Source organism: Vespa velutina, chromosome 21, assembly GCF_912470025.1.
Source record: "Vespa velutina chromosome 21, iVesVel2.1, whole genome shotgun sequence".
Classification (NCBI taxonomy): domain Eukaryota; kingdom Metazoa; phylum Arthropoda; class Insecta; order Hymenoptera; family Vespidae; genus Vespa; species Vespa velutina.
This window is the reverse complement of record NC_062208.1, coordinates 107440-118029: the sequence shown is the minus strand read 5'-3', so window position 1 is coordinate 118029 and position 10590 is coordinate 107440.

Below are 10590 nucleotides of genomic sequence, written 5' to 3'. Positions count from 1 at the left end.
AGCTATGTCAACTATTTCCAAATATTTAGAAATATAACTAAAAGGCTTGATTTAATCAAACACATCCAAGAAAATTCAGTTATATAATTAATATAATAAAGCATTTTATAAGATTCACAGAGTTAGTATAAAAAACTTTTTAAATTAAATTAATGCACTAAGGACGAGCAAATTCTAACTTATAATATATTTCTTTATTATATTTTATAATTAATCTTTTTTCGTTCAAGGTTGGTTGATATAATTAACAATTTTTCCCAGATAACTTACTTAAATATCTATTGTTGATTATTGACGAGAGCGTTTTTGAAAATAGCACCGGACCAGCGATGACAGTCGATTCGCACGGAAGAAATGTCCCCCGTCTCGTTCTTGATATCCGAGCTATAGACCCATTGGTCGCGATGGATAAGGGCGGCGGGACTAGACTAGGATACCGTTGTTGGCCGTCAACAAAATACCGCTCGCCGCGTTCCCACAAATTAATGGGAGAACACGCGTTCTTTAAAGGTTCCGTGAAAAATAGAGAAGTAATTGCGATATGTAAATCTCACTGTGTATTTAATTGGATGAATTACAATTGTTTGTGTGTCTCGTGTATGATATGTAGTTAGCTGAACTGATTGCTTGAGAGCTTAGATGTTGTAAGTCTGAACGATGTAACTTGACTGTTTAGATGTTGTGAGTCTGAAAGATCTAACTTAACTGTCTTTTGGCCTATTTTGAAGTATTTACGTAAACTCAAATGAGATTGGTAAAGGGCGGAGTTTGACCTATAGAAAGGGAAATAATAAATGCCCATTAGTCGGGAATAGCTCGTTGGAATGTTTAAACATTCTAGTGCTCTTGATGATTATAGGGTGTCAATGGATATTTCAAAGCTAGACGCAGATAGCCCTTAGCTTATCGAGCCTAGACCTCTACTTTTACTTAACTAGGCTTTACTTCTACTTTATTTAGTGGCCAGGTTGACATATTATTAAAACCCAGATACTTTACTAAAAATGCCTAGGTCCAGATAAAGGTGGCCATGTGTTTTTTATCTATGCGTTTTGTTTAGTTAATAGTCGATAATTTCCCAAGAATAACTGTTTCCAATGGTTTTATATGATCCTTAAGAGAAAGTACCGTGAACAATGAAGAGAAACATGTGTGCCTATTATCATAGTAGTTATCACCATTGATTTTATTTCCATAAGTAAAAAATAATAGCAAGACAATGCTTTTGTGATAATAATTACATACAGAATTCTTTGTAATTGTATCTAATCGCTCACTTGTTTTTAAATAAACATTTTGAAAATTCTAAATTTTAATCACTAGTTTTTATCGGAAATGGCTGTTTTGCTAAATTTTAGATAATTTTCTTTTCTTTCAGAAAGACAAATATATTATGTTAACACGTTGACTGCCGCGTTTTACTTCTTATCTTGTGTCCGCATCGCAAAAATTTCTATACTCTGACATCTTTTATATGACAGACAGTGTGCTCGGCCATACATCATTATTAAGTCCTTTCTTTTCAGAATTGATTTTTTGAAACTCTGTTCCGCCCTTAATAAAGATTTTATATAAATAATAACCTTAAGTGAGTAATTCCATTTTAATTTATCCTTAAAATAACGGTAAATAAGTATTCGCCTACAAGAATGTTTTTTAGAAGGTCCTTATTATCTTTAAGTGAGACATGAGTCTTTCTTCTACGAAATTCCAAGACAAAAAAAGAATCCTTTCGCTTACAAGAAATTTACGAAAAACTTAAGTAATCTCACAATTACTTAATATCAAGTCTTATATCGTATCAGGTCATATCATAAAATAGTCTCGCGTCATGTATCGGCCACAAATTAAACCAGTTGCATACTAATAGATTTCAATAAATTATTCTTTCTTGATTCAGGCTATATATCGTCTTCTTGACCACTTGTGCTGGTAATTATTTCATAGATACACGTACCAGAACAATACACTGTAACTTCCCGTAAGGCGTTATTTAAAACGAGAAGACTCTATAAAGTCTTACTCAAAAAATTTTACATAGATGAATACTAATTTTTCTTTATTAATAATCTTATACAATATGGTATATTTCAAAATAGTTTAATATATCTAGTGCTACAAGACATTCTTTGCATTCCCATGTAATGTTACTGCATTTTTTCATGTTTTGCACATACTCTACACCTTCTTTATAGATTTTTTTTAGCTTTTGTAGGTAGAATATTCCTTGGAAAATATCCCCATTGTTTTGCTTATAAATGATGTGGTATTTTACTAGCAGACATTCTTCCACGTTTTTGATAATCAGCAATACATACTTTGTAAAATTTGTTCTGTCACACCTAAACGAAATTTTTAAAACGATTATTTTTTACTTTTCGCTATATCCATTTTCTTGCAAAATGAAATGTAAGCATTAAAACGTGCAATGTCTATTAAATAAAAAAATATTTTTTTATTGACTTTTAGGGAAAAAAACTATGTTGAAAAATACATAAGCACCTTAAGTATTATTGAGAATATCTACGTTTGTAATATTGTTGGACAATTTCTAAGAAAATTCTTAAATAAAAGAAACACGTTTCTTACGTTTCTATGTATTCTTCTGATTCCTATCATCGTCCGATTTTAAGCATTGTTAGTTGAAGATATGTTCTTCAATAATATTCCAAAACAGGCGATAAATGAAAACTAAACTGTTTATTTGATTCTTAAACAAGGTGGTTATCTGGAACCTATCTTTAAGACATCAATTCGACAATCAAATCAATATTGTTACCGGAACAAAGAACCGTATTTGAGATTATTTAATCATTTCAAACGAACTATCCTAATACACTCGCAACCAATAGATATCATTACTTCCCTTTTCATAAACTTTCTTACTTAAACTATTCCTTTTTCTTTTCTCTTTCCTAATTTTAATAACGTCTTTGAGGATAGTTTGAGAGAAACTATCATTCATTCGATCGATACATTTCACGAAGTGAATTTTATCATATATCATACACACATCTCACGAGCTCTACAGGACCTTCAAAGAAATTGCATTCTCTCATTAATTTGCAGAAATTAATATGCGGTTCTAAAATCGTCAAATGAAGTACAAGAAAATCTTAAACAATACGAAAGGTTTGAAACAATACAACTACGCGAAGAGCAGAGAAAAATTAAAGAAAAATCAGAAACCAAGAAAAAATACGGAGTAATTAATATATACTACATATGAATATTTGACATCACCGAATTCAATATGTATCCTTCCAGAAATTGTAAGAGATGCCGTTAGAGAAATACTAAAAAAATAATCAATAACCACAAAATTATTCCTACGCTACCAACGCTGGAATAAAATCATGATGTCTATCCTCCAGCGGACGTTGCCATGTAACTCAAGACACGCATGAAAACAATTATTATAATAATATTTATTACTTGTTGAGAAACTGTAAACTCAATTTGAACAAAAATAAGTTCCCGCACCTTTTATAGTCAAGGTCAGCTTCGGCCATCTTGACCGATGTATCGATCCAATGTATCGATTCCTGTTGAATTGAATAAACACTTCTTCTTGTCTTACAGGAGAAAAAACACAGAACGATACAGATTTGTTTAATTAATATCTCATGTGCATAATCCTGTTCCATCAGGTTGTGGTGACGTGAAAAGTAATAAAAAGAACATAAAGAAAAACGCCGCGCGCGAAGGACAGTGTCAATATTTTTTACTTTTATGGTATCAGTGTGTGTTGAGATTAAAACACAAGGCGTGGAAGATCTCAAAAGGCGATTTCATACTGCGTGGGTGATTTAACCTCAAAAAGGACAATTTTTTGTTCGTGCCGCGTAACGTATGAGATACGTGTCGCGTAAAAATAAGGAGAATTTTATTATTCTCATGGAATGATTCATTATTCGCTGTGAAAAAGAGGGAACTTCGTTACCGTCAAGGATGTCGAGCTCAAATCAAGTAACGCAAATAGTCGAGAAGCTGAAAGGAAGAGAAAATTTCCCAACATGGAAATTTGCAATGCAAGCGTGGCTGGAACACGACGACCTGTGGGGGGTGCGTACTGGGAACTGAAGAGTACGTAGCTGATGAAAAAAGGGTAACAAAGGCTAAGTCAAAGCTCATCTTACCAGTAGACCCTATAAACTATGCACACATTCAGGAGTGTGCCACCGCAAAAGAGGTATGGGAAAAATTACAAACTATTTTCGAAGACTCTGGATTGACGCGGAAGGTCAGCCTTCTGAAGACCTTAGTAACTACACAACTATAAAAATGCAAAGATGTTGAGGAATATGTAAACATTATAACAACAACTGCTCATAAACTTAATGGCGTAGGGTTCAAGGTATCAGACCAGTGGGTAGGAACGCTGCTTCTGGCAGGACTACCAGACGAATACCGCCCCATGATTATGGATCTGGAAAATTCTGGGACACCGATATCTGCAGACTCGATAATGATAAAGTTGCTACAAGACGTCAAGGGAATAAAAAGCGTAAAGGGCGCGAGCAGCGACACAGCATTCTACACAGGCGGGACGAAAATGAAGTCGAAGGCTGTAGGATGCTTTCGGTGCAAGCGCACAAGACACTTTGCGAATAAATATAAAGTAAAGCTAACCGAACAACCAAATACAAGCGAACAAAATGAAAAGAAGACAGTGTTAACACAAAGTAAAGCGTATTGGGCTTTCCTATCGTCCACAGGAACGAACGGTGGAAACTGGTATGTCGACTCGTGTACGTCAAACCGTATTTCGGCGGTGGATGAAGTACTGAGAAATCAGAGGAAATGCTCAGTAGCGAAAGTTACTATGGCGAACAAACAAGGTATGTCAGCAAGGTCGACAGGGGACATGAGCCTGAAGGTTCCAACGAGTAACGACGTACAAGAGATCACAGCGCGCAACGTGCTTCATGTATCAGAAAGCTCAGTTAACTTGCTATCAGTAAGTCAAATGGTTAAAAAGGGTTTATCTGTACTTTTTTCTCCGAAAATCAACGAGATTCGTGACGAAGAGGGAAACAATCTAGGCACGATGTTGCTAAAAGGTGGAATATACAAGCTCGATGTCGTAGCGGACAGGGCCTTCTTTGCGGCAGAGCGACCGACGGCAGAACTCTGGCACAGGAGACTTGGCCACCTTCATTATCGAGGCGTATCAAAACTTAGTAATGATATTGCGATAGGAATAAAGCTGAGTAATATTGAGGAAAAGCCTTGCATTTAATGCCTTAAGGGTAAGATTGCAAAGAAACCGTTTTCAAAGGAAAGAAACGTGCGAAAGAAATACTCGAAGTAATCCATTCAGATTTATGTGGATCTATGGAGAGTGCATCCATTGGAGGGGCGAGGTATTTCATAACTTTGATCTATGATTTCAGTCGTAAAATATTCGTCTATTTTTTAACAGAAAAAGACCAAGCCAGAGACGTCATCGTGGATTTCAGAACGTTTGTAGAAAAACAGACCACAAAAGAGATCAAATCCATCCGAACTGACAACGGAGGTGCGTTCGTGAATCAAGAACTTCTGAAGAAATCTAGAATTAGACACCAACGAACCGTCCCATATATGCCAGAGCAAAACGGTTTGACAAAAAGTATGTGAACCGTACCATCGAGAGAGCGAAGAGTATGCTTTTCGATGCTGAATTACCAAAGGAATACTGGGGAGAGGCGGTAGCAACGGCTGTTTACCTAATCAATAGATCTCCGGCCAGCGGAATTGGCGGGAAAACTCCAGAAGAAATGTGGACCGGACAGATACCGGATTTAATGAACTTGAAGGTTTTTGGGTGCAAAGCAATGGCACAGGTCCCAAAGGAGCAGCGCCAAAAATGGGATTCGAAGGCGGAAGAACTCGTCTGCGTAGGCTACGACGACGATACTAAAGGATATCGACGCACAAAATCTACAAACGAAGGAACGTGGTGTTCCTAGAAGAAAAGAAAGAATTGGAACCAAAACAAGAAAAGGACTTTGGTCAAACCAGAGAGCTCATCGAGATACCGTTCGGCGAAGAGACTGTCGAAGACGAAGAAGATGAACTCGGAGAGAAACCAGACGACGAGTCAGCGCAAAGCTTATCGCGGGACACCGAAGATACCATACGGGGAGATTCAGAGTCTGAATATCCTATCGATGAAAGTGAAGACATATCAACAGGCGACGAATCCGCACAGTTTGATGACTTCCATGATGCTGAACAGAACGAGGCAGGTGTAGCGCTACCAAGGCGATCAACACGAGCTCGCAAACCTGTTAACATGGACGATTTTATGACCTACATGGCAGCAGGGGGAGGGGTAATACCGAGGATCCACAAACGGTGTAGTAAGCACTGAGCGGTCGAGACAGCAACCTGTGGAAGAAAGCTATGAAGGAGGAAAGAAAATCGCTTCTGAGAAAAGAAACGTGGGTGCTAACGGACTTACCTGCAAACAGAAAAGCTCTTGAGACGAAATGGGTGTTCAAGATCAAGCGAGACTCGTCCGGGAAGGTTGTAGCCAAAAAGAAGGAATAGATTTTCAAGAAACTTATTCACCTGTGGTCAGGTATGCTTCTATGAGATTCCTATGCGCTCTAGCTGTAAAGTACGGGTTGAAGATGGTCCAGATGGACGTCACTACTGCTTACTTGCATGGGGAATTAGAAGAGGAGATTTACGTTAGTCCGCCAAAAGAACTCATCGAAACGAACAAAGAGAAGAAGGTATGGCGCGTATTGCGTATTGCGGAAAGCAATGTATGGACTCAAACAGAGCGAAAGAGCCTGGAACAAGAAACTAAACGGAACACTCAAGGAGATGGGGTTGAGACAATCCAAAGCAGATCTCTATATTTATTATCGAAAAACCAAGGAGTCGAATTTAATTCTAGGGATATACGTTGATGATATTTTTATCTTGGGAAATAATGATGCAACGATGAAACAACTGAAGTCTGAACTGTTCGCAAAATTTCAGATGACTGATCTCGACGAGGCACGACACCTTTTGGGTGTCCGTATCACAAGGAACGAGGAAATGGGCGAACTATACATCGACCAGGAGACTTACATTCGAGAGATTTTAGAAAAATTTGGAATGGCAGACTGCAAACCTGTGTCGACGCCACTCGATCTAAACCAAAAATTAACCAAAGAAGACTAGCTTATGTCTGATGCAGAGGCGAGTGAGATGAGATAAATTCCATATAGAGAAGCTATAAGTAGTTTACTCTATGCTAGCCAAGGAACAAGCCCGGATATCGCATACGCGGTAGGCCTAGCTAGCCGATTCTGTCAAAGAGATTACATTGGACAGCGGTGAAATGAATATTTAAATACCTGAAGGGAACTCTCTCCACGAAACTAGTCTTCACATTAAAGCTAATCGAAAAATTGAAGGCTACAACGATTCTGACTGGGCGAACGACGCCGACAACAGATGTTCGATTACTGGAAGCATCTTCCTCTTCAAAGGAGGATCTACATCCTGGCAAAGCAAGAAACAACGCACAGTAGCGTTATTCACAACGGAGGCCGAGTACATGGTGCTATCTTCAACGGCACAAGAAGCATTATGGTTACGTGCAATAGCCAAAGAGCTGGACCCCGACGCTGTTTTACCAGGAGTCATAATTTTCTGTGATAATAAAGGAGCTATAGATCTGGCAAAAAATGCTGGATATCGTCCAAGGATGAAGCACATAGACATTAGGCACCACTTCCTTTGGGAATGTGTCGAGAAGAAGGAAATTAGCGTAAAATTCATCCCAACCGAGGAAATGGCAGCAGATGTCCTAACTAAAGAATTATTTGGACCCAAGCTGCAAAACTTTAAATTCCAAATGGGGCTGAAAGATTTTTAAATGAATCGATTTTTTTTTATATATTTTTGTCATTTTCGTTTATGTGGGGATGTTGAGAAATTGTAAACTTAATTTGAACAAAAATAAGTTCCCGCCACTTTTATAGTCAAGGCCAGCTTCGGCCATCTTGATCGATGTATCGATCCAATGTATCGATTCCTGTCGAATTGAATAAACACTTCTTCTTGTTTTACAGGAGAAAAAACAGAACGATACAGTTTTGTTTAATTAATATCCCATGTGTATAATCCTGTTCCATCACTACTGGCTGATAAAAACAAGAAACAACAGATCGATTATAGAATAGAACACATATCCTTCTGAAAAATATACATGTACGATATCCATAATGTACTATTATGAAAATAATCAATAATCTGTTAATGAAATAATAAGTATTTAGTCAGCTTGGAATTTAGTTTTAAAGATAAATAACGTGGCCGACCGTATCAAGAAACATGTAAATATACTCAAACGAAATTGTGATAAGCGTAGAAAACCGGAAAAGCATATCAAGAGAGGGATAGAGAGATCATAAGAAATTTTGAGCATACTGACAATCAATCAATTTTAAGAGCCTCTATGAAATAATAAAAGTTCTAAGAAAAGATGACTAATTAATTAAATTTAATATCGACAGGTTTAAAGTTTCATCGATCCCTAGAAATTTGAGCAGTGTTAAATATGTGCCCTTAATTGGATCAAAAGGATCTTTTATGCTGCACGAAATTCCTTTTCTATATTCTGTAGCCTATTATTGCATTTTCATTTTTCATCATTATTCTTATGATCAGTACTGGCAATATTAGTATTTTTTGCCTTCTTCTTGTACGTTTCGTTTTGCTTTATTGTATTAATTTTAATGTAACAATACCAAGAATGAAGCAAAAATTTTTTTGATTAATATAATTAGTACATATTATGTATTGATATGCATGAGATTATTTTGAATTCAAATGCGTGACTTAATAGAAAATTGTTAATTTGTCATAATGGTCGAGGGATAATAAATCGTTCCACGGTTCTTTTACGAAAATCGCAGTAGGACGAATAATTTTAAGACGAATGACATTAGCCTATTTACACCAATTTATCTATTAGTATCTCGCTGTTACTTAACTTCATTTATTTCTGAATCCATGTTATATAAAATCATATCTGGCAATATTTCAATGTGAAAAAACTTCAGAAGAAACAGAATGCTACGCACGAAATATTATATGTGTTACAGCAAAAATGCTGATTATAATAACCGCAAACACTAATAATATACCCATATAAATATATTCATAATATAGAATGAAATACAATTACCGGTCAGCTCATTGCTAACCAGAATTGCTAAACATATGTTGATACAGCCTCACTTCTCGATAATGAGATGTATACTTAATTAGAAGTTCTGATCGAGGATTGAAGTCTTTGATAAAAATCATAAAGCTTTAGTCTGCTTCTGGATGCCTTATCAGATAATTTCAAAAAGTGTATCGTAGGAAAAAAACGGTATAGTAACTAGAATCAAACAGATTCAGAGATGAATAGCAAATAGTTTACGTTCACGATTATTATATATGCCTCAAACAGAGGAGCCGTTGATTCAAACCGTATCACGGCACTATCTTAAGTAGACTTGCTTTATTGTAACTTGACTAAATAAAATAAGAGAACGGAAAAAGAACTAAATCAGTTAGTTTTAATTCAACATTCAATCTTTCATTATGTCGTTGATTGATTGTCGTTTTCGTCTGATAATTTTTTTGTATCACAGTGACTTAGATAACAGAATAAGCAAATCAATACCTGCGCCTAAGAGACTTTCATTTTCGAATATTATTCAAACGATGGCAATACTCAATTATCGTACAAAATGTCGCGTCTTCTATTTACTCCATCTCAGAATCAACGGGCAACGAATACAGATGGAAAAAACAATCATTCTCAGCAAAGGAAGAGCAAGGTAAGTCCATAGAAATCCATGAGAAGACCAATCTCGAATTCGAAGTCGCTTTTCAACAAAAGTAAAATCATAGTTTTGCCATATCAACTAAATCAAGTGACTGAGAAAACGGTTACCAAGGGCGAACTTCAAGAGATGCGCAATGCAATTTACGTTTTGTAGAGCAAATTCTCTGACACACAATTCCATCAATAAGAATTGAACGGAAAAGTATTTAACTCACCCATGCCTACAAATTGTACTCTTGAACCAAATATGCAATTTCTCGGCTTACAGACCAGACTAAGAAGAGCGCACAATGCTCAATTAACACCATTGCCATCTAATCAGCTAAGATTATTTGCAAACCAGAATCTCAACTATGAAACTGTCAATTTTCTCTGGAGAATATTCCGAGTACCATTCCGGGATCTCTTCTCGTCCATGATCAGAGACAATGACCAAATATTGAATGTGGAAAGAAGGTAGTATGTGAGGGCGAGTCTCAATGGTAATTCAAAATTTGTCAATGATAGGAGATTCATCTAGGTTAGCTTGGAAATTATTCACATTTTGATTTGAGAATAAGCGAAGACTCATAACAGCTCGACTGGAAAAATTCTTCACAGCAACACCATCGCATTTAAATATCTTAAATATCTTTTTATCAATGAGAATCTCAACATCGGAGAGATTCCATACATTCTCAGCATTGAAGTAACAACTGAGCACTAGTATCTCGTATTAAGGTACATAATGATCAAACGAATATTCGTTTTAAATATCCGTA